This window comes from Magnolia sinica, chromosome 2 (genome assembly GCF_029962835.1).
Source record: "Magnolia sinica isolate HGM2019 chromosome 2, MsV1, whole genome shotgun sequence".
In the NCBI taxonomy this organism is placed as follows: Eukaryota; Viridiplantae; Streptophyta; class Magnoliopsida; order Magnoliales; family Magnoliaceae; genus Magnolia; species Magnolia sinica.
In genome coordinates, this window is record NC_080574.1 from 123,035,089 (window position 1) to 123,061,713 (window position 26,625).

The 26,625-nt window shown below is 41.8% G+C and overlaps 1 non-coding gene across 1 annotated transcript; it reads left to right on the forward strand.

Annotated features, from left to right (window-relative positions):
• Positions 1–2,292: 2,292 nt before the first annotated feature.
• LOC131238212 (small nucleolar RNA R71) lies at positions 2,293–2,399 on the forward strand. Its single transcript, XR_009167621.1, has one exon. It is a non-coding gene; the product is annotated as a small nucleolar RNA R71 (small nucleolar RNA).
• Positions 2,400–26,625: the final 24,226 nt, after the last annotated feature.

Genomic DNA, 26,625 nt, shown 5'->3' on the forward strand with positions numbered 1-26,625 from the left:
GTGGTCTTTCCTCGTGACGGTATTCAACTTTCTGTAGTCAATGCACATTCTCCAACCAGTAGTGACTCTAGTTGGCACGAGTTCACTATTAGCATTGGCTACGATGGTGATTTCGAACTTCTTAGGGACCACTTAAGTTGGACTCACCCATTGACTATCAGATATAGGGTATATAATACCCACGTCCAAAAGTTTAAGAACCTCGGCCTTAACCACTTCCTTCATGTTTGGATTTAGTATACGTTGTGGTTGCCAAGCGATTTTTGCATTATCCTCAAGATATATGCGGTGAGTACAAATCGAGGGATCGATTCCCTTGAGGTCCGCTATCGTCCATCCCAGGGCTCCTTTATGCTCAATGAGAGTAGATATGAGCATACTTTCCTGTTCTTTCTCTAGGTGAGCAGAGATCACCACCGGGTATGTCTCATCTTGATCTAAATAGGCATATTCAAATTAGAGGGCAAAGGTTTTAGGTCAAGCTTCGGCAGCTTGAGGTTAGACGGTAGAGGCACTACATCGGTTTGTGGCAATTCTTCAAATTGTGGCCTCCACCGGTTAACTTCAAGTACCGGTGCAGTATCAAGTAAGGCACACGTCTCCCTAATCATGTCATCATCAAAATCATAGGAGTGGGCCAGGCACGTCTCCAGATGGTCGGAGGATAAAGTTAGAGGTGTCGTATCTTCCACTAAAGAGTCAATCATGTTAATGTCGTGGAAATCGTCATCATCTAAGTTTCTGCCATTATTGAAAAAGATGTTTGACTCCAATGTCATATTTCCAAAAGACATAGTCATGACACCATTCTTGCAATTGATAATTGCATTTGAAGTGGCAAGGAATGAGCGGCCAAGAATGACGGGGATCTGAGTGCTTATGTTATTGATGGGTTCGGTGTCCAGGATGATAAAATCTACAGGGTAGTAAAATCTATCAACTTGGACCAACACATCCTCAATTATCCCTCTTGGTACACGAACAGAGCGATCAGCAAGTTGTAGTGTGGTTAGGGTGGGTTTTAATTCACCCAAACCTAACTGTTTGTATACTTAGTAGGGAATCAGATTGACGCTCGCTCCTAAGTCAAGAAGTGCGTGATCAATTTGATGGTTCCCAATTACACATGATATGGTTGGGCTACCAGGATCTTTGAATTTCTGTGGCACGTCTTGCTTTAGGATGACACTCACTTTCTCAGTCAAGAAGATTTTCTTTTAAATATTTTGCCGTCTTTTGGTCGTGCATAAGTCTTTCAGAAATTTGGCATATGAAGGAATTTGTTTCACGACATCAAGTAGAGGAATGTTGACTTTCACTTATTTCAACACCTCTAGGATATCCTGAGAGTTAGAGAGAGGTTTTGGTGAAACCAACCATTGGGGGAACGGAGCAACTGACTTCTCTAGAGGTTCCGGTTCTAATTTTTGTAGGGCATCACTAGATCCATCATTGTTGTCCTCTTCTGGTTCTTGAGGTTTTTCGGGCCTAACTGGAAGAGTTTTATCAATGATCTTTTCACTCCTAAGAGTGGTGATGGATTTAGCGTGCCCCATCTGATTTGAAGAGCTGGGATCATTAATCTCGTACTGCGGTTTAGGATTGGGGAGAGGTTGTGCAGGAAGCATCCCCTTTTCTATAACCGTCATACGAGAATCTATCTTTTGCATAAAATCTATAATTCTCCACATTGCCTGAGCCAGCTCTTGTATAGAATTTTGAACCGGTTCCTCTTGAGGTTTCACTTGATTTGGATTTTGATTGAAGAAACCTTGAGGGGTAGCCGTTTGTCCATTTCTCCAACTAAAGTTTGGATGATTTTTCCAACCAGGATTGTACGTATTAGAGTTAGGTCCAGTAAAAGGTCTTTGATAGTTGTTTACGGCATTAGCTTGTTCATTCAATACTCCTCGAAAGGTGGGTATTGTAGGATAATTTTCAGTTGTATGAATGTTGCAATCACAGATGCCGCAAACAATTTCATTAACCTTATCCTTCTTTCCTTCCATGGCCTCAACTTTCCTTATGAGCGTAGTCACTTTACACTTGAGATCATCATCTTCTTTCAAGAGATATAATCCACCTTTCTCCTTTAATTGAGTCGGCCTAGACGTGGTGTTTGATTTTAGGTAATAGTCCCAAGATTATGTTTTTTTAGCCAAACTGTCGAGGTAGTCCCATACCTCGTCGACATCTTTATTAATGAACTCTCCATTACACATTGTCTCGACCATTTGGCGCATGGAAGATGTCAGTCCATCGTAGAAGAAATTTGTAATGCGCCACGTTTCAAATCCGTGTTGTAGGCATGAACTGACCAAATCTTTGAACCTTTCCCAACATTGGAAGAACGTTTCATCTTCCTTTTGGGCAAAGTTCATGATTGCTTTTCTGAGGGTAATCGTTTTATGATGTGGGAAGAATTTTTTTATGAATTCCCTCTACATATTGTTCCATGTGCCAATGGATCTAGGACGCAGTGAATGTAACCACGTCTTAGCTTTCTCTTTTAAGGAAAAAGGAAAGAGTTTCAGCCTGATTGTATCCTCAGATACATTAGGAAAATATAATGTAGCTATAATCTCATCGAACTCTTTCAAATGTAAATATGGACTCTCTGATTCAAGTCCATGGAATTTGGGAAGGAGTTGGAAAACTCCTGTCTTGATGTCCATTTGTCCTGTGTTTTCAGGAAAAATCATGCATGAGGGCATACTCACTCCCGCCGGTTGTAAATAATCTCGTAAAGTACGAGGCGGGGGTGCCTGATGCACCTCGTTCTCATCTTGGGAATCCTCCACCCTGGTTGGAAGTAGAGGAGGTTGGTCTTCAGCCATAACTTCAATTAACTCAGGGGATTTTGAGTGGTGTCTAGTCCTGCGATGGATAATCAACCCCTCAACCAATTCTCCTTCAGTCAAGAGACGTTGAGTGTTGTCACGAGCCCACTTGGGCATGAAACACTCACAACCCTCAATTAAATTCAAAACCTAATCCTAATAAAGGAAAAGAAAATATAGAAAGAAGGAGAGAGAGAGTTGGAAAGAAATTACCAAATTGAAGCCCCTAAGTTAAGGACCTGCAAAAGAAAACAAACAAGTCAGTTCTAAAGAGAATGTATAGAATTAGAAAATCCTTAAAAAGGAAGAAAGTCCTAAACTAAAAAGTAAATTAAAAAGAGATATGAAAAATAGAAAGTAGAGAGAAAGAACTTACCGAATTAGAAATTTCTATCCTAAAGGCCTACACAATAGGAAAGTTAGTTTCTAAACAAAAATTCTATGAGTAGAAAATTAGGAAACAAAATTAGATTCTAAAAGAGTTAGAATTAGAAAATTATTACAAGAAAAAAAATGGAAAGTTAATTTCTAAAAAGGGGAAAGAAATAACCTAGTTTCTGAAAATAAACTATTTCCTACATATAGGAGGATACTAGAAGTAGAAAATTTCTAAAATTTAAACCCTAATTTTAAAAGTAGAAAAAGTAGAGAAATTAGGAAGGAATTACCAATTTAGAAACTTATGTCAGGATCATACAAAACAGGAAACCAAGTTAGTTCTAGAAACCAATAAGTCTACAACTAAAGTTAGTCAAATTCTAATCTTAAATTAATTTTAAACCTAATTAATTTCAGAGAATCGCAACTGTCAGTCCCCGGCAACGGCGCTAAAAAACTTGTTCACTCCCCAAGTATAGGGTTGTGATGTAGTAATAAACTCGGTAAGACCGAGGTCGAATCCCAAAGGACTGATACTTGTGCGTTATCTGAAACTAAGTAGAACTAGAATTGGACTAAGACGTAATCTAAATCAAATAGAATTTAATGAATAATTGTGGAATAATTATCGAAAACTTAAGGAATTCAGAGGAAGGAAACTAGGGATTCAGAGGATCCACTTGTAGAGATCAGGGAGATCTTACACTTGCATCAAGAATTATGAAATTTAAGCTGAACTGACTTGATCCGGTTTTTAAGAGATGAAAGGTATATGAATTAGAATGGATTCCATCACCAAACCATGCCCAGGAGACAAAGTAAACAACTGAATTAAACTAATTACCAACCAACCAACAATGTATGAAGATCAGGAGGGGTACTGTCATCCTACCATGCCCATGGAACAATGATGAACAACAGAGCTTCCTGACTTCATAAACATTAAGAGGGGAAAGAAATACTCAAAGCCATTGCAAACCCATTGTAATTTCAGTCACAACAGACCATTAAAGACTAAGAAAAATATTCCTTTAATAATCAACTAAAATCAAATTCAGTTTATGAATTTTAAATTAAAGGCACAAAATAGAATCTCCCATCTCGCTACAGGTTTCACCTCTTAGCCCTAGCTAAAAGGTTTAGCCTAGCATGATCATGCTAGAACCAAAGAAAAAAACATCAAAGGAAAGACATAAATAAAAGGAAAAGAAAAAGGAAACAAAAGGAGTTCCCTGTTTTCTCCTTCAATCATCCAAGCCCGCTCCCAAGATCACGTCCAGCCTCCCCAGCCATGAAAAACTTCAGTCGTCCCAAAAACGAGCCAAGCCACCTTCTGTCACTCTGCTTACGCTCCCTCACGTCCCAGTTTCCTTCTTTTTCTTGCCACTCGTCCCCCCAGCCCTCTCTCTCTCTCCTGCTTATATGGTGGTGAGGTCGGCTGTAAGTGCATGAGGGTTACTGGAGTCCTGGTGAAAATCGGACGTCGTGCGAAGCCTTTAAGCAGGCAGGCCGCGTACACAACACCTTTCGCAGCAAAACCGCGAGACTGGTTTGTGTTTGGATATGGTCATGCCCGGGCATTCTGTCAACGTAGGTAGGGTCCAAATTTCCCTCCCAACCATTTGGACGGTGAAGATCGGCCATCCGAACACTGACAAGATCACGCAGTGGGCCGAAAAAAACCAGGCGGCGTCTGGAACTTACGGACGCTGGCTTTGCGCACGGCAACTGCGCTGGTTCTTGGTGGGGTCCACTTCATTTATCCTTTACAAAATCCATGCCGTCCACCGGGTTCTTCTCGAAAAACCGTTTGGGAAGGGACGGATTTGGATTCAAAACGCAGTGGCCCATGAGATCTTTGCTTCTACCATTCATTCTGCGTTTGATCACATCCTTCTTGTGTGTGCATGCATGGTCGCAGATGATCACCATGGATACGGTAAAACTTCTGCTCTGGACACAATGGACGGTCAGGATCAAGCGTTTGGAGCACAATGGTGGCCCACCGAATTTCGTCCGCAGTCTCTGTTTCATACCAAAAACAAAGTTTCTGTTTTTGAAGAGGAGACGGTCCAGAGGACGGTCTCTGTGTTGCCATGCACGGCTTACTGCAATTTGTGTACTATGTACACTTTATGATGATTATGAGAAATCCACACCATCCATCTTGCTTCCCATTTCATTTAAGCCATGGGGGCCGAAGTTAAAGAGTATCCGGACAGCGGGTGGGCCCCAAATCAGGATTTTATAGACTGATCTGTTAGTTCAGTCACTTTCACGAGGATCCAATGGCTGAAATTTGACGTGTAAAGTTAGTTTTTGGTCCTCGAGCCATGTATAAAGTTTCGAGCCAAACAGATGATGGAAACCCAGTGATCTTGCATTCTGGTTGACTTTCAGGCCGCTTGAGTTTCAGTTTCTCAATTTTCGTGGATCCCTGGCGTGTAATTCCGTCGATCTTGGTTCCCTGGAGTCCGTCCCTTGCCTTGGTGCATTCTGAACGTTAAATCTGTGCTTTTAGCATCCCGATCCAGTCTCAGCTCGCAATTCCACCTTGCAACACAAACATGATTAAAATGGGCTATTCAACGGTACCATGTTCATAAATCCAGGCAATAACTGGGTCTGATATGCAATATTTGACCCTCAATAGACATGCTGGCATGTGTCACACTTGGCCACAAAATTGATGATTTGGCACTTCATCCCCGCCCAAAAATACTATCGCCTCATGTCACGGTACATCTTCGTCGAGCCAAGGTGGATAGAAAACTGCGATCGATGTTCATCGGTCGTAAGATCTCTTTGTAACTCAGGAATATCAAGAACACATAATCGGCCTCTGAAGCAAAGTCCACCATCTGAATCAATCTACCAATCTGACTGACTCTCAGATGCTGCCTCAGCCATATAACTCCGCAATGACTCATCAGCCTGTTGAGCCTCGATCACCCTTGCGAAAAGAGAGGGTTGAATCGACAGGCTCGATAACTGCACGATAGAAGACTACAGGCCAAACTCAAAATCATCGTTGCGATATCATCGAGCATCCTCCACTCCCGGACCATCATATGCACCACCAAGCCGCGTGGCTGACGGTTGAGGGCATCTGCCACCACGTTCACCTTGCCCGGGTGGTGCTGAAGATCAAAGTCTAGTCCTTTAGGAGCTCCATCTAGCGCCTCTGCCTCATGTTCATCTCAGACTGAGAGAATACGTACTTCAAGCTCTTGTGGTCAGAAAAGAGCTCGAACTTAACCCCATAGAGATAGTGCCTCCATACCTTTAGTGCGAAGACAACTGCAGCCAGCTCCAAATCATGCATGGGGTAGTTCAGCTCATGCACCTTGAGCTGATGAGACGCGAAGGCCACTGGTCTCCCATGCTGCATCAGGATAGCACCCAAACTAATATGCGAGGCATCAGTAAATACAATAAAACCATCACTCCCAGAGAAAAGAGTGAGGACAGGAGCGGACGTGAGGCGTCCTTCAACTCCATAAATGCTCGCGCGTAGGCATCGCTCTAAATAAACTCCGCGCCCTTTCGAGTCAACCTGGTCAGCGGGGCTATAATACAGGAGAAGCCATCAATGAAATGCCGGTAGTAGCCCGCTAAACTAAGGAAACTATGGATCTCGGACGCAGCGTGGGCTGGCCCCACTGATGCACTGCCTCAACCTTCGAGGGGTCCACCGTGACACCCTCCCTCGTCACCACATGACCAAGAAACTTCACTTCCTCCTGTTAAAACTCGCACTTCTCCAGCTTCGCATACAGCTGGTGTGCGTAGAGGGTCTGCAATGCAATCTCCAAATGCTGTTCATGCTCCTCATGGGTCCTTGAATAGATCAGAATGTCATCGATGAATACTACAATAAACTGATCGAGATACGGACGGAAGACCTCGTTCATCAACTGCATGAAGACCGTGGGTGCATTGGTCAGTCCAAAGGACATGACTTGAAACTCAAAATGACCATAACGCGTCCTGAAGGCCGTCTTCGGGATGTCCTCCTCTCAGGCCAGAATCTGATAATAACTGGAACGCAAGTCAATCTTTGAAAAGAACTGTGCACCCTACGGCCGATCAAATAAATCGTCGATCTTCGGGAGATGATACTTGTTCTTGATTGTGACTTTGTTAAGCTCACAATAATCCACGTAGAGCCTTAACGAGGCATCCTTCTTCTTCACGAAGAGTACCAGTGATCCTCACGGTGAACTACTCAGACGGATAAATCCTAACTCGTGCAACTTGTCCAACTACTTCTGCAGTTCTCGCAACTCCAACGGTGTCATACGATACGGGGCCTTCGAAATAAGAGCGGTACCGGGCACAAGATCGATCTGAAACTCAGTGTGTTGGTGAGGCGATAATCCTGGAATCTTCTGGAACACATCGGGAAAATCACAGACAATCACCAACTGATCAATACAAGTAGCAACAGGCTCCTCAACGGCGTAGGACATCAAGCAAGATAATGGCTCTCCCTAGGGCTTTGCAACGAACTGAAACTACGGCAAGCCTGGTATACAGAATGTGACTGTCATCGCAGAGCAGTCTAAGATGGCGTGGTACTCGGCAAGCCAATCCATGCCCAAGATAATATCGAAATCTGACATCAGCAACATGTACAAGTCGGCGGGCAAGAAAATCTCTCCCATTAACACGAGGCAAGATGAACAAAAGCGGCCTAATACTGTAGTCTTCCCCAAGAGTGTCGATATGGTCAGCCCCTCTCGAGCAGACTTTGTCAGCAATCCAGTTGAATGACAGAATCCCTCGGACATAAATGAGTGCGAAGCACCGGAATCAAATAAAACCCAAGCAATGCATGCAGTGACGGGAAGTATACCCTTAACGACTCCTCCAGATGATTGCGGATCCTACTGAGCCGCATAGAACCTAGCCTGAGCCGGCTAGGGAGGTGCCTGTCCCCTTTAAGTGTGTTGCTGCTGCTGTTGTCATTGAGGCGGTCGAAACTACTGCCTCTGCTGCTGTAGCCTCGGAGGATGGTGTTGATTCTGCTGCTAAGGTGGCCTTGGTGGTGGGGACTGCTGTTGCTTCTACTATGTGAGTCTCTACTGCTGCTGTGGTGGAGGCTGCTGTGGACCTCTCTACTGCTACTGCTGCTCGGGGCAGGGACACTCCCACATACGGTGCCCCGTGGCACCGCACCCAAAATAGGTACTGGTGAATTGCCTAGGAGGTGGTGCTGGAGGTGCTGCTGGCACTTAGAAGGTTGGGCGACCTACGCACCTCTACTGTGGTCGACGCTTGTGGGAGTCACTGGAAGGAGCCTGCCTCTTCCGGTCTCTCCTCTGACCTTGATTAGATTGAGAACCGGCCCACTCAGTCTCAAAAATCTGGGCCTTCTGTATGACCCCCTCGAAAGTCGGGAGCTCATTCCTAATAACACGACCTCGAGATTGTAACGCAAGCCATCTTCGAAGCGGCAGGCTCTCTGCTCCTCATCATCTACCAGATATGGAGTAAATTTGGACAGCACTACAAAATGAGCCACATACTAAGATACTGTCATATCACCTTGCACTAGGGCCTCGAAACTCCAATGCTCGCTGTTGTCGGATGTGATTAGGAAAATACTATTGATCAAACCGATCCACAAAATCCTCCCAAGTCCACTCAAAATTGGCGCCTGCTACTTGGGAGACTGATGTCCACCAGTGCTCAGCCTTACCCTGGAGAAGGAACACAGCTAATTGGACTCATCGTTGGGTCGTACATCCCATCATATCAAATATCTTCTCCACATTGAAACACCATCTCTCAGCTACTGTTAGGTCTGGCTCGCCTTGGAAACGCGGGGGATCGAGCCATCGTAACTCTTGAAGAAGGGCGATTCCGCGCTCCTGCTCTGCCTGGGCTGGTAAAACAATGGGGTGCCTGCCTTGTCCCTCAAGCGCAGCCGTCACAGCCTGCAACATCTGCTGTAACTGGGAGGCACTCACGGGTATGGTTGGATCCACACCGGTCTCAAGTAGAGGAGCGACGTCCTCAGGCTGGGCAGTCAGAATCTCTGGTGGTGGAGTGGGGATCATAGGTGGTAGGGCGGGAGTCGTAAGTAGCGGAGCAGGAGTCTCAGGTGGTTGAGTGGGAGTCGATTGGGTCACTCTCCTGCGCGGCATGTCTTATAGGAAAGAGCGAAAGCGCCTATCAACTTTTAAAACTCTTGAAGGTATGCACGTTAAGGTTCTATAATAAAATATCGCTAAGCTATCCAAACTCAGGACTTAATCATTCATAGCAGACATGTAATGTTGTTCTTAGTTATTCCCAAGTTATGCTTTGATACCAACTTCTGTCATGCCCCAAACTCAAAAACCGGGCTCACAAAATTTTCACTCACCGAATCTGGCACCGAAAGCCTCCATAGTACCCCATTCTCGGCTCCCAGGGCTCATTCACCAGATTTCGATCCTTGGATGCTACGAGGAGGATTTTCAATATCAGTTTGATTAGTAATAAGCATAATAAAAGGCATAACCCACAAATAACAACAAAAAACTCCATCACATTTCCACTATGATAAAAAAATTTACAATAATAAAGTGCATAAATGGAAATACAATGATGATGAACAAAAAGCTCCAAGATGATCTACTAAGTGCTCCTACCTCAGTGCTGTTGCAGTCCAACGTCACCTGCACGCAATGGTCGTGCATAAGCTTATGGAAAGCTTAAAGGGTGGTGAAAGTGTATGCGCAAGGTAGTAATACAATTATACAATATCAGAGTAATGCAAAACATGTTGATGATTCCATGAATACCATTAGCCGTACCAAGGCTATGCGATGTAATATATGAATGATGTCGGCCATACAAAGGCCATGTGATGCGAGATGCAACTCAAGCATACAAATCCTCATCTAAGTCCATATATCAATACAGTTCAACTCTGGAATATCACCGAGGTCTAGTATACTCCAATTAGATTGCTGCCTCATCGCGCGCAATAAGGTGAGTGGAAAAGACCTCACTATCCGCCTGTCAATATCAGACTTGGCTCGTCGATAGCGGTTCCATTCCTCACGCTGGTTAAACTTAGCCTAGCTTACCTCCTCCTCTCGGGCGGGTAAGGCCGCACTCCCTTCCAACGGACCACGACATAGCGAAAAGCGTGGCCTTCTGGTAATCGGCACTCGGCGCTCATGCACCCACTTGATCTAGATGTTGGAGCAACCTCCTGGTACCATAAGGATTTAGAGACTTTCACCCAGGGATATCTATAGTACCCCACATAGAACAAGATTTTCGATATCCAATCCTGCCAACCACGATACGCCTGTGGAGGCTACGACCCTAATGTCGCTAGGGTGTACATTAACCGTGTCACATAATGTGAAATGCATGAATCATACCATCCAGTCATGCAGCAATCCTGCGCGTATCGTTCACTCATATAGGGCAACACTGCCTAACCAGGAGCTCATAAACAATCTGCCCAAAAACATATGCTATGATCAGTCTCTTCTCATATCAAGTATACATATGATGCGTATGATCATGAATCATGGAATTACACTAAGCATGTTATAAGGTGATGAACTATCCTCACAACGAAGATGGGCCTAGACGGCATACACACTATAAGTATGGGTCTAACAATGGGCCTTCGGGAGAGTTACAATATGGACATTTAACCATCATTGCACTTACAATGTGGACGTTAAACCATCATTGCTCCCAAGGCATGACCGCCAAAAACATCATCACATACATCATGGTAGAATCTCACATCGCAATAGGCCTCATATACATTACATTCGGCCCACATAAGGGCCTCACATACGTCTCATTGGGCCTTATATACATCAAATGGGCCGATCGAATGCGCTGATCAAATGGGTCGAATCAAATGGGCTGATCAAATGGGCCAAATCAAATGGGCTGATCAAATGGGCTGATCAAGTGGCTTGGACCATACCAAAATCATTTCAATAATTGTAGGTGTGACATGTGTATCACAGTATACTATCAATCCATGGGGCTCATGGCCCATCAATGAGGACCAGCACTGCCCAAACATTGTCCATATAAATTAGCACCATCCAAACTGTGTCCAGGTGCATTAACACCATCTAAACATTGTCCATATGTATCAGCACCATCCAAACTTTGTCCAGTAGTGGGTCCCACCATCAGGACGGCTAGGACGTACATATACATCACGTGGGTCCCATAAAACTTATTGGCATCAGTCAGCATGTGGGTCCCACCATCGGAATAGCTTAGATGCACGAATACATTATGTGGGACCCACAGAACTTGCTGATGTTAATGTGTAGTGGGACCTGCGTCCCTGGCAGATGGACAATTTGGTTTGAAAACCAGTGGACGGTGTGTATATGACACACACCTCATGATCAAACCTACCAGCGTCCAGATAGATGGACCGCTGGAAGAAATACATGCGTTGGTGTGGCCCACCATCCAAGCAATGGATGGTGGGGATCCACACGTGCCAACATGGTAAGGTCCACCGTGATATGAACGGCGTGGATGTACACCATACATCATGGGGTGGTGCCACGTGGGTGGCCCACCAGCGTCCAACCTATATCTAGCAGATGCTGGACAGTTGGATACAAAACATACTTCACAGTGGGTACCCACAGACCTTACTGACATGAACTATGGGTCCCACCAGTTGAATGGTCTGGTTATCACATGGGACCCATGGAGCTTGCTGACGTTGAGAAGCCAGTGCGTCCCACCCTTTGAACAGCCTGGATCTGTAAATGGATAGACTGTTTGGATATAATACACACGCCAGGGTGGGGCATTGGGCTATGCATGGCACTGTTCAGATGGACGGTGCAGATGAAACACACACATCCTGGTGAGGTCCACGTGGTGTGGCCCACCAGAGGTTGCTGTGTACAACAGCTACCTAGCTGGCTGCTGACCAGCATTACACCAGCCAATCCGTTCCTTTCAAACAGGTGGGTCCCATATGGGGCCCACACGTACTATAATATATATATATATATATACACACATATATATACACACACACACACACACACACACACACATACCATATTTATATATATGTAATATAATATTACATCATATTATAATATAATATAATATTATAACAATATATGTACCATATATATATATATTTATATCATATACATCTAGTGTCCAGCCCACCGTCCAGCAAACTGGATGGTGTTAGATGATGCACCTACATCATGGTGGTCCCACCTAGTTGGATGGCATGGGTAAAATACACACATCATAGGTGGGCCATGATCATAGAGAGAGAGAGAGAAAGAGGGAGGTATCGGTGGTGATGGGGGGGCCCCGCCACTATGGGCCTCTCTTGTTACAAAGCGTACATCAAGGTGGGTCCCACATATATGGACTCTTAAATTTTAAAAAAAAGTGAAAGACAAAAATCTAAGATCACCCACCGTCTTCTTCTTGCTCCCTTGGCTTCCTTTGCTCCTTAGCTTCGATCGCAAAGGAAGATGATGGAGTTTTGATAGTTGAGATAGGAGATGAGAGGGTAGGAAGTGGACCACATACAAAACTCCCTCATGGAGGTTTGGGAGAGCTTAGATGTGTGGTATTTTGGTGTTTTGGGTTGCTTGGAAAAGAAGAGAGAAATAAGAGAGAGAGGAGATGGGATGGAGTGATGGATGGGAGAGAGGGATGGGTGTGTAAGAACTTTGTTGACTTTTAAGAAAATTTGTGTAAGAAGGGTATGGGTTGTGTAAGGGTTTGTTGACTTATGAGGTTGCTTGGGGATAGGTGTGAGGTGATGTGTACTTGACCCTTGATGAGATTGATTGATTGATTGACATGACATGTTGTAGAGATTCTCTTGGGTTTTGCAACGCGCAACGTTTTCCTCGAATTGAACGTGGGCCCACATCTCCTAGCCCGAGTATCTCGGTGTGAGAGACGCGCCATCAGAACCGCGGCGGCGGCGCGGTCGCTAAGGTACAAGTCTTGGGTTGAGTGAACTCTGGTTCGTAGGACTCAGCTCAAGATCATGCGCAAACATCGAATAAAGGTCGAAGGTTGCCAGAATTTGACCGAAAAGACCGCAGAAGCGTATGGAACAATATGGTCTAGGATACTGGTCTTCCAGAAAGCACCCGACTTTTAAGCCTCATTGGCTAAGGATCCACACAAGGAACCTAACAGAGGTTTCACAATAGGTTCACCTCTAACCGGAGGCTTTAAACAAGTTCACCTCTAACCAGTTATGCTCTCCACAGAGCGAGGGTCAACACAAAGCACCCCCACGTACACTCCCGCCAGAGGCCTCCTATGAGGACTTGCAAGGGGTGAGAAATACCTTAGACCCAATCCTAAGAAGAAATGATAACAAGGGTCCTCTGGACTCTAATGACTTACAGATAAGTATATGAGCTCATTCAGCGCATTGTCAAAGATCTCCTCCTTTGTTGACGAAGAATCTTTCGCTTCCTTGAACTGTAACTCAGAAGATGTACCAATACATGGCGAAGGGTTAGGTCAAGGTTATAATAGAATCCTACTGTATTAAATGTTTCCCTATAAGGAAAATAGATGACTCCAATTATGTATGCATTCAAGGCATCCTAGCTTAATATCTGCCATTAAGGTGGTAATTACAGGATCCTTGAATGTGGAAGTTCATTCCCCAATCAACTCTATTAAATGTCAATGATAAGAGTGGATTGGAGGATGAACTTCCATGAGAGAAAAGACTTGGAGTATATGACGTAAGGTTAAACACTCAAAAGCACTCTCTATTTTCTCTATCCAACAACCAAGGGCAAGCTCTCATTAAATAGGCAAAAGGTTCTTACGGATATAAAACAGTCACATTTTTGACAGAGTTCGAAATCATCAAGCAGGGTCGATATCATCGAGCGTATACTCTTGATAGCATCGACTGGCCACTCGATGACACGAACTCAAATGTCAAACGCTTTTGAAACCTTTTACCAGTTGGTCGAGGAAATCGAACGTGCGTTGATGTCATTGGATTTCGAACTCCGACTTCATCGACACAAGGTTCGATTCCTCGACATTTGAAAATGTGAGAGACTTGCCTTGGAAGATTTTTAAGTAAAAGATATGATCGAGCATCACTCGATATCATCGGAATTTGAATATCGATGTTATCGAGGGAAGTGTCAATTCATCAATAATTTTAAGAAATTTTTCTATAAGCTTGCTGGATAGTTTTGTGTCCACATTCGATGACATCGACCATGCCTCGATATGATCAATATTTGAATATCGATTTTATTGAGTGACCCTCGATCCGAGAAAGACAACCTGAAAAACTTTGCTGGAAAAATGTGTCCAATCCGATATCATCGAAGGGCTTCCGATATCATTGAAATATGAATTCCGAGGATATCAAGGAGCTCTTTGATATATCGAAGATTACATGATTTACCTTAGCAGAACTTTGGACACAACAGACCTGATGTTGATTTTATCGAGTCTACTTCGATGGACTCGAGATTCAAATTTCGATGATATCAAACTGTATATCGATACGCCGATAATTCCGTCTAGAGATCTTTGTGGTTGTTGGACGACTTATATCCTCAATTCGATAATATCGAGTGAGCTTCGAGGACATCGATAACAAGGTTTGATTTTATCAAACCATATATCGATAAATTGACAAAGGTAGAAAACTTAAAGATTTTCCTGAAGTTTTGAAAAAGTTTTCTAACCAAAAGCCCTATGATGTTCTTTCAAAATTTAAGGATTTTAGTTACCTGGTGTTTTGGGACATGGGATGTAAGGCTAAAATTTACTTGTGGTGAGTTTGGGCACACATCCTGTTGAAACAGTCGCTTGATCAATCTTCCTATGGGCTCCTCTGTCTAGCTGACTCAATGCTCACGCTAATTGACAAACCAGGACACTTATTTTTCTCCAACAACAATAAAAGTTTATTTAAGTTGAAACATACAGACTTAAAGTTTTGCTTTCGAAGAATAGAATTCAATACTGTCTAGTGACTATAAAACATATTAGCATGAAGCTGATGATTGCAAACCCACTAAGGGCTTGCCTTGCAATGCACTTAACGAATTCGTGAATGACATGGGATTGGTTAGCATTAAAGATGCATTCAATTAGTGGGAGATAAAAATACTCAGGTTATGTGTTATTACGTTTTATTCAGTACAGTAGATAGTTCAGTTTTTTATGACATGTCCACCATCACTGCCATTAGTGACTGTCAACTTGAAGAAAAGTGGTAAGCTCCAAAACTTATTCTGTGGATGCACATCAGGTTTCATAATATTCTAGACAAGGAAAAACTTTTAAATGAACTTCCTGGTCATCTCAGCCCATGTCCTGATGCATCTGGGCCTTAAAGAGTGTAGCCATGACTTGGCTCTCTCCTCTAAGGAGAAGAAAAATAATTTTAATCTAATCATGTCTTCAGAGACATTGCAATGCAAAATTGTAATGATCTGGTCAATTTTTTTAGATGCAAATATGGACTATCAGAATCAAGTCCACAGAATTTAGGAAGTAATTGAATCACACCTAGTTTGAAATCAATATTATCAGCTTTCACAAAAAGCCATACAAGAGGGTGTGGTTGTTCTCGCAGGTTGTAAATAATCACGCAACGTACTAACCGGTGACACATTATGCACTTCATTTTCATCTTGGTCTGGTTTGTTCTCAACCATATTTCTGGTTAATTCACAAGTACCAATATATTTTCTAAATGATGGTGTATGGATAGTCCTTCAACCAAACCTCATTCACTTAGAAGTCAAAGTGTGTTATCACGTGTTAACTTGGGCATGAACACATAGACACACAAACCCTAAAAGTTTTAAACTTAACAGTAAATAAAATCCTAAAGGAAAACTACTAACTGCAACAAAATAATAATCTAGAAAGTAATGAAAAAGGGGTGAGAGAAGGATGTTATATGAGGTGACAACACTCGAGTACTAAAAAATAATCCCAAAGCAAAAACATAAGGATGTTAGTGCTAAACTAATCAAACAAAACTATTATAAATGCAGAAATTCTAAAAAAAATTCTAAAATGAACTAAACAAACTAAGTCATAAATAAAACTCTAACCTAAAATAGAACTAAACTTATCCTATAGTGTTTTCAACCGTTTATCTTTGACAACAATGCAAAAACTTGATCTTAGCTACCTCGAGTGTAGGGTTGCGAAATAGTATATACTCAATAAGATCGAGGTCGATCCATAGGGACTAATTTGGAAAAAAAACTACTAGGACTAAATTAAATATATAATTAGGGTTTCCAGCAAAGTAATAATATTAAAATAATAATAAATGATAACTAAAGATCCATGGATCCCTAATTAATCCACCCTTAATGCCAATTCAACAATTCAATCAATAACTCAATTAAAATCGAATAATGATTCATTCCAATTGGAATATAGAACAGTTAAACCAATATAAAACATCCTAATAAGATATGAATCTCAATTGAATGATTTTTCATGAAAAGCTAACTAATTGATTGCAAGAAATTCTAAGTATCTATTATAGTCGGAGTTAATAATAGATCAAGGGATTTTACATATTAAAACTTTCACCAATACTAAGAATTCAATCAAAACAATCTCAATTCATTAATCAAACCATCGTTATTAAATTAAAAATGAATTAATTATATTAAGAATCCATTAAAAGGTCCACCCCTTAGCCTTAGCGAAGAGATTAGCTAAGCATAGGTATCTCAAAAAAAAAAAAAAAAAAAAAAAAAAAAAGAAAAAAAGAAACCAACTAAAATTAACAAAAGAAATCGAAGAAGGAAGGCGCCAACAAAGCTCCTCCCTAGTTTTCTCTATAACGACCTTTATTTTTTGTGACTCACGTGAGACATTAACTAAATAAATTAATAATTTGATTTTTTTTCTTTATTAACAAAACCAAACACTTATCCTAGTTAGTAGCAGCACTCTCAGTAGAGGGATATGTTAATGGATCAATTCCTCACATCGTAAGTGTTATATTTTTAATTCCTCTATTTTTTCATAAATTTCTATCTCAAAACCCTAAATTTAACCAATAAGCATGGAGGATTAGCCCTACGCCCATTGCTTGAATCCATGGAGGAGTTTTGTACACAAGAAGGTAATTTCTACACAAATTCTATATATTGGAAGATCGGGTTTAAGAAATCTAGTCGTATTAGTTTATGATATTTAAATTGGAGAATTCCAAAGTCAAGTCATATTAGGACTTTGAACCCTAGAGTGATTTGACTGAGGGATTTCCCACAGTGATCCGCAAATAGTATGGATGAAGATGGTTTATGCCGAAAAATAGTTTTCAATTTCTAGTTATGGATTTCAGAAATTTTAAAACCAAACGATCATTTGGTCATTCCGAATTTGACAAGGAGAAAATCCATTAGATGGGTTGGACCCAATCTAAGAATCCATAGTTTTCATAAAAACAAGGAAGAAAGGAAGAAACTCTAAAAATTTTACAAAATTAAATCACCTAACAGAACTTATCCGACTTTGGTCGATCGATTAAAGGGGTCGTTTTTTGTCCAACGACTAAAGTCAAAAAATCATATTGAGTTTTTATTGATTGATATGACCGTTCGATTAATCGAGAGTATCCTCGAGTGGTCTCGATCGATCAATGATACCAATTGAGAATGACTAAATTTGTCCAGCAATCAAACTGATTTAATTCAACTAAGCTCGATCGATCAACGAGTAAGGTTCGATCGATCGAAGTTGGCCGAAAGTATCCAAATACTTAAGGAACTAAATTTGAATTTTATCGATCCGTGGTTGATTGATCGGAAGAACGATCGAGGGCCCTCGAGTTGTCTCGATTGATTAACTACATTGATCAATAGTCCTTGTTGCTTTTCAAATTTAAATTAAAGAATTAATGTTAGGTCATCTTGCTTGAATCAAAGGTGGACCCCATATATTAGAATAATATGATTGAATTGCATCATGGTAAATCATTTTAATAGGGATTTGAAGTACAGATTCTAAAGCATTTGATTATTCAAAGATTTGTCCCTACCACAAATATGTCACTGAATCCCAATGTGTCTCATATCTGTACAATTAAGATAGATGAAATGATGGTTGTGATTGTTTGAATTAATATGATTGGCATGTTATATTACTTATGCTAGTATGATTCTTGCAATAAGATTTATGATTTAAACATGAAAACATGCAAATCATTGATATTCTGGAATTTGTTATTTCATCTCAGAGAGAGATGTATTTATTGACCTGCACATGTTGATGTATTGACATTGAACATGCATTACATGCATCCATTATGACCGCATGCACATCTTGTGCTTGTGTTTCTAGGAGATCTCCCTGCATGGTTAAGCTTGCTAGATTCGTTACTAGATGCCCACGATAGTATAAGCCTCCTCATAGAGTAGATGTATGATTACCGATGCCTACTTAGGTGGATGTCTAACGAGTACAGATTGCCCATGCCTACCTACAGTGGATGTCTGAAGGGTACAATTTTTTATTTTACACATCCAACCAAAGAGGCCTCATGACATTTTTGCATTCATGCTCATATTACATGCACACTATTTCAATTATATTATGCTATGTTATATTGTGCTATGTATGAACCATGTTGGGTTCACTCACTAGCCTAACCATCTAACATTGTAGATTACCATACAGCGATGGATGATGCAAGACAATCGAATTAAATACGTAAAAATGAGGCTGGGTTGGTGGATGAAACTCAAAACCAATGGCCGTATTTGTTGGAAGATGAGCTCGATGCATTAGACAACTAAATTGATTATGCGATTGATTATAGGAGTTTTTTTTTAAAAAAAAAATAGTTTTCATTCATTTTAATTATTGCTGATTTGATTAAATTTGAAATATGTTTATAGCCATAACCTTGTTAGATGACGATAATTGATTATTTTAGTTGAATAAAGTCCCAAATGGGTGGACTTCGACCGGTTTGATAATTTATTTTATGAATATAAATGTTATAAATGAAGTTTTAATAAATAAAGTAAAAGCAGTTAGAGGCATGAATGTTAATATGGTTACGATCTATAATACATGTAAATTGTGCCTTTTAATAATTGTGTAATGGGCGGATTTATGTACACTTAGTGTATGAGTCATGGACCGTAACTCAGTTTTGAGGATGCACACTCTATATTTGAAGTGCGGGGCGTGACATTCTCTCTTGTCAAACCCTAAGATGGATCTAATTCTTATTTAAAGATCTTCTTATATAGGTTTTACTCCCACCAACCTTGAAAAATACGTACTTACACAATAACTTTCACACTTGATCGGTCAACCATACTATGTCTTTAGTCAACCGGACTAGTGCTCAATCGACCATACATGTCTGTCTAGCATAGCTTGGTTGTCCAGCAAGTCACGGTCGACTGAACCTTTCTAAGGTCGACCAAATTACTTTGACTTGATTTTCTTCAATTCTTCAGCACATATTCAACTTTTAATATCTTTTGATCTTTCAAATTGATTACTTTAAAACTTCAATATACTTGATCATCATCTTTTTTGAGCTCTAATTAACCTTTATTAGCTCAAAATAATTTTAGACTTTCCATTCTTTTCGGTACATAAAAAATACATTTAATTAGACCACATTATGATAAATTTGTATGAAAAATACTATAAAATAGGGATTAATCATACAATATTATGCCGTTACCACTAGAGCTGACACAGGGATGAACATGATGAGGTCGATCACCGTCTTCCTCAAGGATAACTACTCCGAATCCGCGGAGCTTCTCTGGACTCCTCACAGAGACTTCTCGAATCCACGAGGAAAGAAAGCAAAAAAATAGAAATAAATTCTAATAAATTTGAAATTTAATTGATGAATAAAATAAATGAGTTCACAACCCTTTAAATAGGGATACCAAGCAATGGGAGAGAAATTAGAAGCAAATTACAACTAAAACTCCTAGAATTTGCAACTAACTATAAATAGTAAACTTACTATTTATATAGACGGTCGTGATGTCTACTAGTGCGCAAGGTTTTCGGCCAAAAATAGTAACTGTCCTATTTGGCTTCACCAAACCGTTCTCTTAATTATTCTAAGCTCTTTTCACGTTAGGCGCAACTCCTAAAGCCTGACGGATGAAGAGTTATAATCGAACTAAAGCTTACTATTTATAGTAAAAACGGAATTAAAATAGGGAAATGACCGTCGATCCAGGGGTATTTCACAAATCCATCTTGAGCAACCTGGCATAGAGGGGTTTTTTTGCTAAAGTATCTCGTTCTACCTGAAAATCATATATTTTACGCCTAATAACTCATTCCGAATTGTAAGATACACCCGATCTAAGGTCCGATGGTCCAAATCACTTTTGTCATCGACTGGGCCCTTTTTGATCCATCTTTCCCATGAAACTGTCCTAGAGTTCTGGTCATGCTCTGGTTCATGATACTCAGTCAGGTCTGCGATGTTAAAAGTCCGTGAGATCGCTATGTCATCTGGAAGATCAACAATATAAGCGTTGTCATTAATCTTTCAGATGATTGGGACGGGTCCAATCTTTTTATTCTTCAACTTGTTGTATATCCCATTTGAAAATCTACCTTTACGCAGATGGACCATAACACTGTCTCTTACCTCGAACACTTTTTGTCGCCGATGCTTGTCCGTTTGTTCCTTGTACTTCTCGTTCGAAGCATGTAGCTTGGTCTACACTTCTGCATGGATGCCCATGATCTTGCCTGCCATATGTTCTACTACATACTCGTGCCTGGGTGCTTAGGTAGAGGGACCAAGTCAAGCGTGTGTCGAGGCACTCGTCTGTAGATAATTTGGAATGGTGATTTTCCCTATCGAACGGTTCACAATGTTGTTGAACGCAAAATCTACTTGAAACAAGGCCAAATCCCACTGCTTCGATTTTTTTCCTGAAATACAGCGAATGAGGTTTCCTTACGTGAGATTCACAACCTTGGTCTGCCCTTCAATATGTGAGTGGTAGGCACTACAGAATTGAAGTCGTGTATCATTTCAAGTCCACAAAGTCCACCAAAAGCGACTAATGAACTTCATGTCACGATTAGAAGTAATGGTCTTGGGGACCCCGTGTAGCTGTACGACCTCCCTGAAGAATATATTCACCACGTTTGTTGCATCGAGGGTCTTCTTGTATGGGATAAAGTACGTCATTTTGGAGAAACGGTTTACCACCATGAATACTGAATCCCTGCCGCATTGTGTTCATGGGAGACCAAGTATGAAGTTTATAGATAAATCCTCTCAAGGACAATTAGACACAAGTAACGGAGTGTAGAGGCCTATATTCTGAGATTATCCCTTGGAGGTCTGACAAACATGACAACGTTGTATGACTTTTCCCACATCACGTACCAATTGCGGCCAGTAATACCGCTCTCTCATAAGTGCTTACGACTTATCTCACGCAAGGTGTCCACCGAGGCCACGTCCATGTAGCTCTTGAATAATCTCTTGAATAATCTACTCTCTTAGTGAACTTTAGGGGATGCACAATCAATTCCCTTTGAAGAGGAAACCGTCCTGTATGTAAAGGTCACTAGGGTGACCTTCTTGGAACTTCATCCAAGAATCTTTGAGGTCCTCATCCTCATCATACAGCTCCTTGAGACAGTCGAAGCCGACCACCTCATTTCTCATTGTAACAAGTAATGATGCACGATGGCTAAGTGCATCAGCTACCTTGTTCTGCTTCCCTGACTTGTGCTTCAGAACAAACGTGAATTCTTATAAAAACGCAACCCATCTAGCATGCATATGATTCATGTTAGTTTGACTATTAATAAACTTTAATGCTTGATGGTCAGTGTAAAGAACAAACTCTTTTGGAATCAGGTAATGCCTCCAATGTCGCAGCGCCTGAACAATTGCGTACAACTCAAGCTCATAAGTCGACCACTTCTTTTGAGCTTCGCTGAGCTTCTTACTGTAGAAGGCTACCGGCCTACCTTCCTGTGATTATACTCCTCCAATTTCGACGTATGAAGTGTCATAGACAACTTCAAACAACTTGTCAAAATTAAGAAGCACCAAGACCAGTGTTGTGGACAAATGATGCTTGATCTCATGAAATCTCTTGTCAGCTTCATCAGTCCACTGAAACGGTCCTTATTTCATGCAATCTATAATAGGCATGACTATTGTGCTAAAATTTTGCACAAATCGACGATAGAAGGTCGTCAACACGTGAAAACTCCTCACCTCATGAATGTTTGTCGGGATCAGTCATTCCCTAATAGCTTGTAGCTTTTCATCATCCACACGGATGCCTGTGGACATTACAACAAATCCTATAAAAAATAGGTTGTCCATTAAAAAACTACACTTCTTCAAGTTGAGGTACAACTTGTTAATTTGTAGGACCTATAGCATCTTCTTAAAATATTTCTTATGCTCCATCTCATCCTAGCTATATATCAATATGTCATCAAAATATACTACCACAAAGCGACTAGTGAACGGTTTTAGAACTTGATTCATCAAACGCATAAAAGTACTTAGTGGGTTCGATAGGCCGAAGGGCATAACCAGCCACTCATACAACCCTTGGTCTTGAATGTCATTTTTCACTCATAATTGGGTCAGATACTGTGAGACCCGTATCCTAGCCCGTAACGTTCTATAGGCTCCCACGGTCCTTCCGGTCGAATTCCGGCGACCTACGACATGTATATAGCATTTGCGCGCGACCTTGAGTGTCATCCTGTAATTTTCGAGTTAGCTTGACCTAAGACCTATGTCATTGCGACCATATCGTCGCTGCGATTCCAACGCCGCGTCTCATGCGGCAATCCGAGTTGTACATCAAAAGATATAGGTTTCACTCTATTTGGACCATTGATTGTGTTTTGGTGGGACCCATCTATCACAATGACACTTTTTCCAAGGCTAGGATGACATCACCCTAAGCCATCCATAATTACTAGTCAAAGCAATAATGACCATAGCCCGTAATTACTCCCTTTTCCCCAAAACACTTATTACCTAGCTAAGAGTGAGAGAGAGCTATCATCATTACTCTCTCCCCTTCATCTCTCTTCCCCTTTTCATCCTCCATTTCCACCATTGTAACAAGACCTTGGACGTACCAAGCTCTTCAAGATTCCCAGCCCTTTCTCACCATAGATCCCCCTTATCCTGCCATCAAAATCTTATCTCCACCGTTGAAGGAGCCCCATTGGAGCTTCGGAGCATTAGGGAGAAATAAGGAAGGTGAGTGCTTTTCTCTCCCTCTCTATCTCTCTTTTCCATTTTGTGGCCCACCATGATGTATTTTTTGTTATTATCCATGCCGTCCACTACGTGGACTACACTGCTGTCCAAGTGGGTCCACCTTGCTGCCATGTACGGGGCCTACCTTGCTGTCCATTTGGACTTGCCCGGATGAAAAAAAAAAAAACTCAAATATCGGCTTGATCCTGGTCGAGTGACCCACATACGTAGACCCCACTGTGATGTATGGGTTTATCTCCACCGCTCACACGTGGCGGCCACCTTTGCAGCCTGTCCAGTAAGCAGGCCAGCTGCCCGTCCGTCTGGACAGGACTAGTTGAGAGGGAGACATAAATATCAGCTTGCTTCCCAACAGTGTGGGTCCACGTGGTTTTTGCGGGACCACCTTGATGCACGTGTGAAAGGGGTGGGCCACTTGATGTTTGTGTTTCATTTTCACCGTCCACACAGTAAAATGGTGGGACCCACCTTGATGCGTACATATCCACACCGTCTTGGACGCTGGACGTGGCCAGCAATGAAGTGTGAACTGACAGTGGGGGTGTACTAGCCACCTGCAACAAAAGAAAGCAAAATATATATATATATATATATATATATATATATATATATATATATATATATATATATAATATGTAATATTATATTATTACTTTATTGGGAAGGGTGGCCATCACGTGGGACCACCTCATGTATATCATTCTCACCTTTGTTGGACCGTGGGACCCACTCCACACGTGTGACACGTGTGGAGGTGGAGGCCACCATGATATATGCATTTCATCTCTACCGTCCATCAGATTTCAGGACTGTGGGCCCATTACAGCGACGTCAGCGATTTATGTGGATGTGGCCCACATGATGTACGAAGTATGTGTTTTAAATCTACACCGTCAGCAGCTGTGGGCTGGCCTTGATGGTATGCATGGTCCACACATACGTGGCTCCAACCTTAATTGCACGTGTGGCCAGCACATACTTGGGACCCATCTTGAATGTACGTGCCTTGCATCCACAGTCAGTCCAGTACGTCCAAAAAAATCTGGACGCTGGACTGGATGGTGTAGCATTAGATTATAAATATTATATATATAATATATTATAAATATTATATATGTAATATATATATATATATATATATAATATAATATATATTTAAGTGGGCCACTTCCACGTGGACCCACCATGATTTATGTATTTCAGGGACCTACCCTGATGCATCTGTGCTGTCCTCGCCGTCCATTGTATGGACGTGGGACCCACCATTATGTAAGTGTTTTATTCATGCCATCCGGTCCACTAGCATGGGCCCCACACCATTGTGGGATGCATCCACACTGCCCATCCAGTTTCCAAATCATTTTAGGGTCGGGACCAACGGCCAGCATGCAGGTCAATAGACAACAGGCCCACCACTGATGTATGTTTCATCAACGACCATCTATTTGTGCATGCTGCTGGAGTGATGTCCAGCAGCTGCAGGGCCACCTGACATGTGCTTTGATCCACCACCGTTCAGTGGAAGGTCTGTGGGACCCACCATGATTTATGTATTTTATCTGGGCCATCCAGATTGTATGAGACCCACCTTGGCGTACGTGTTTTATATCCAGTGTCTGTCCATCTACCCCGGAACGGTGGGACATCTCCCACTCTGACGTGTGTGTTGTATACACACCGTCCATCCTTTTGCTGGTGGGTCACATCTGTGGACCCCAACTTAATGTATCTGTTATATCTGCACCGTCCATAATGCTGGACGGTGAGATCTACCTTGGTAGAATACGTGAGATCCACACCGTCGATCTACCAGGTGAACCACACTATAGAAAACCGTGAAGATTGAACGGCTACCATTGGAATCCTTTTTGGGTCACAGGAGTTTTAGATCAATATAATATCCGTTTTCCTCTTGAATTTAGGTCTTTGTGACCGTATGAATAGATTGAATAGAAAATAAACGTTATGGTGGGCCCTACCTTGATGTATTTACGGCTCATCCATGAGGCCCACCCGGATATATTTGAGGCCCTTTAGTGCGGCTCGTGGATGTAGCCCACTTGATATGTATGAGGCCCAGGTGCAGGGCCCATCTATTGTGTATTTGAAGCCCATGGGTTGTGGTCCATTGTGATGTATTCGAGGCCCATGGGTGAGGCCCAATATGATGTATATATGGCCCATTTAGTGAGGCCCATATAATGTATTTATGGCCCATGAGCAAGGCCCACCTGTTGTGTATAAGATGCCCGTTGGTGTGACCTATTGATACGGCTCATGGTAGTTGCATGTGGCCTTTGAGTGAGGCCCATTGTGATGTATATTAAGTCCCTGTGTCAGGCCGTGGACCCACTGTATGTTTGGCCCTATGTGGGCCACTCCTTGAGAGCAGTGTTAGTTAAATGTCCACATTGATGGGCAATGATGGTTGAATGTCTACTTGTGACTTTCCCATGGGTCTTGTTAGGCCCATTCTCATCGATCTCGATTTGTCAGGGCTGATTGTATAGGCTGATTCCGATTGTCATGACCGATTTACCAATTCCGATTATCGTGACCAATTTGTTGATTCTAATTATCGATCGATTTGCTTGCTGTGACCAATTTACCGATTTTGATTATCGATCGACCCGATTGTCGTGACCGATTTGCCGATTCTGATTATCGATCGATTTGATTGTCGTGACCGATTTACCAATTTCGATTATCGTGATCAATTTGTCGATTCTGATTATCGATCGATTTGATTGCCGTGACCGATTTGCCGATTCTGATCATCGATCGACCTGATTGTCGTGACCGATTTGCCGATTCTGATTATCGATCGATTTTATTGTCGTGACCGATTTGCCGATTCTGATTATCGATCGACCCGATTGTCGTGACCGATTTGTCGATTCTGATTATCGATCGATCCGATTGTCGTGACCGATTTACCGATTTTGATTATCGATCGATTTGATTGTCATGACCGATTTGCCGATTCTGATTATCGATCGATCCGATTGTCGTGACCGATTTGCCGATTCTGATTATCGATCAATCCGATTGTCGTGACTGATTTACCGATTCTGATTATCGATCGATCCGATTGTCGTGACCGATTGTCGTGACCGATTT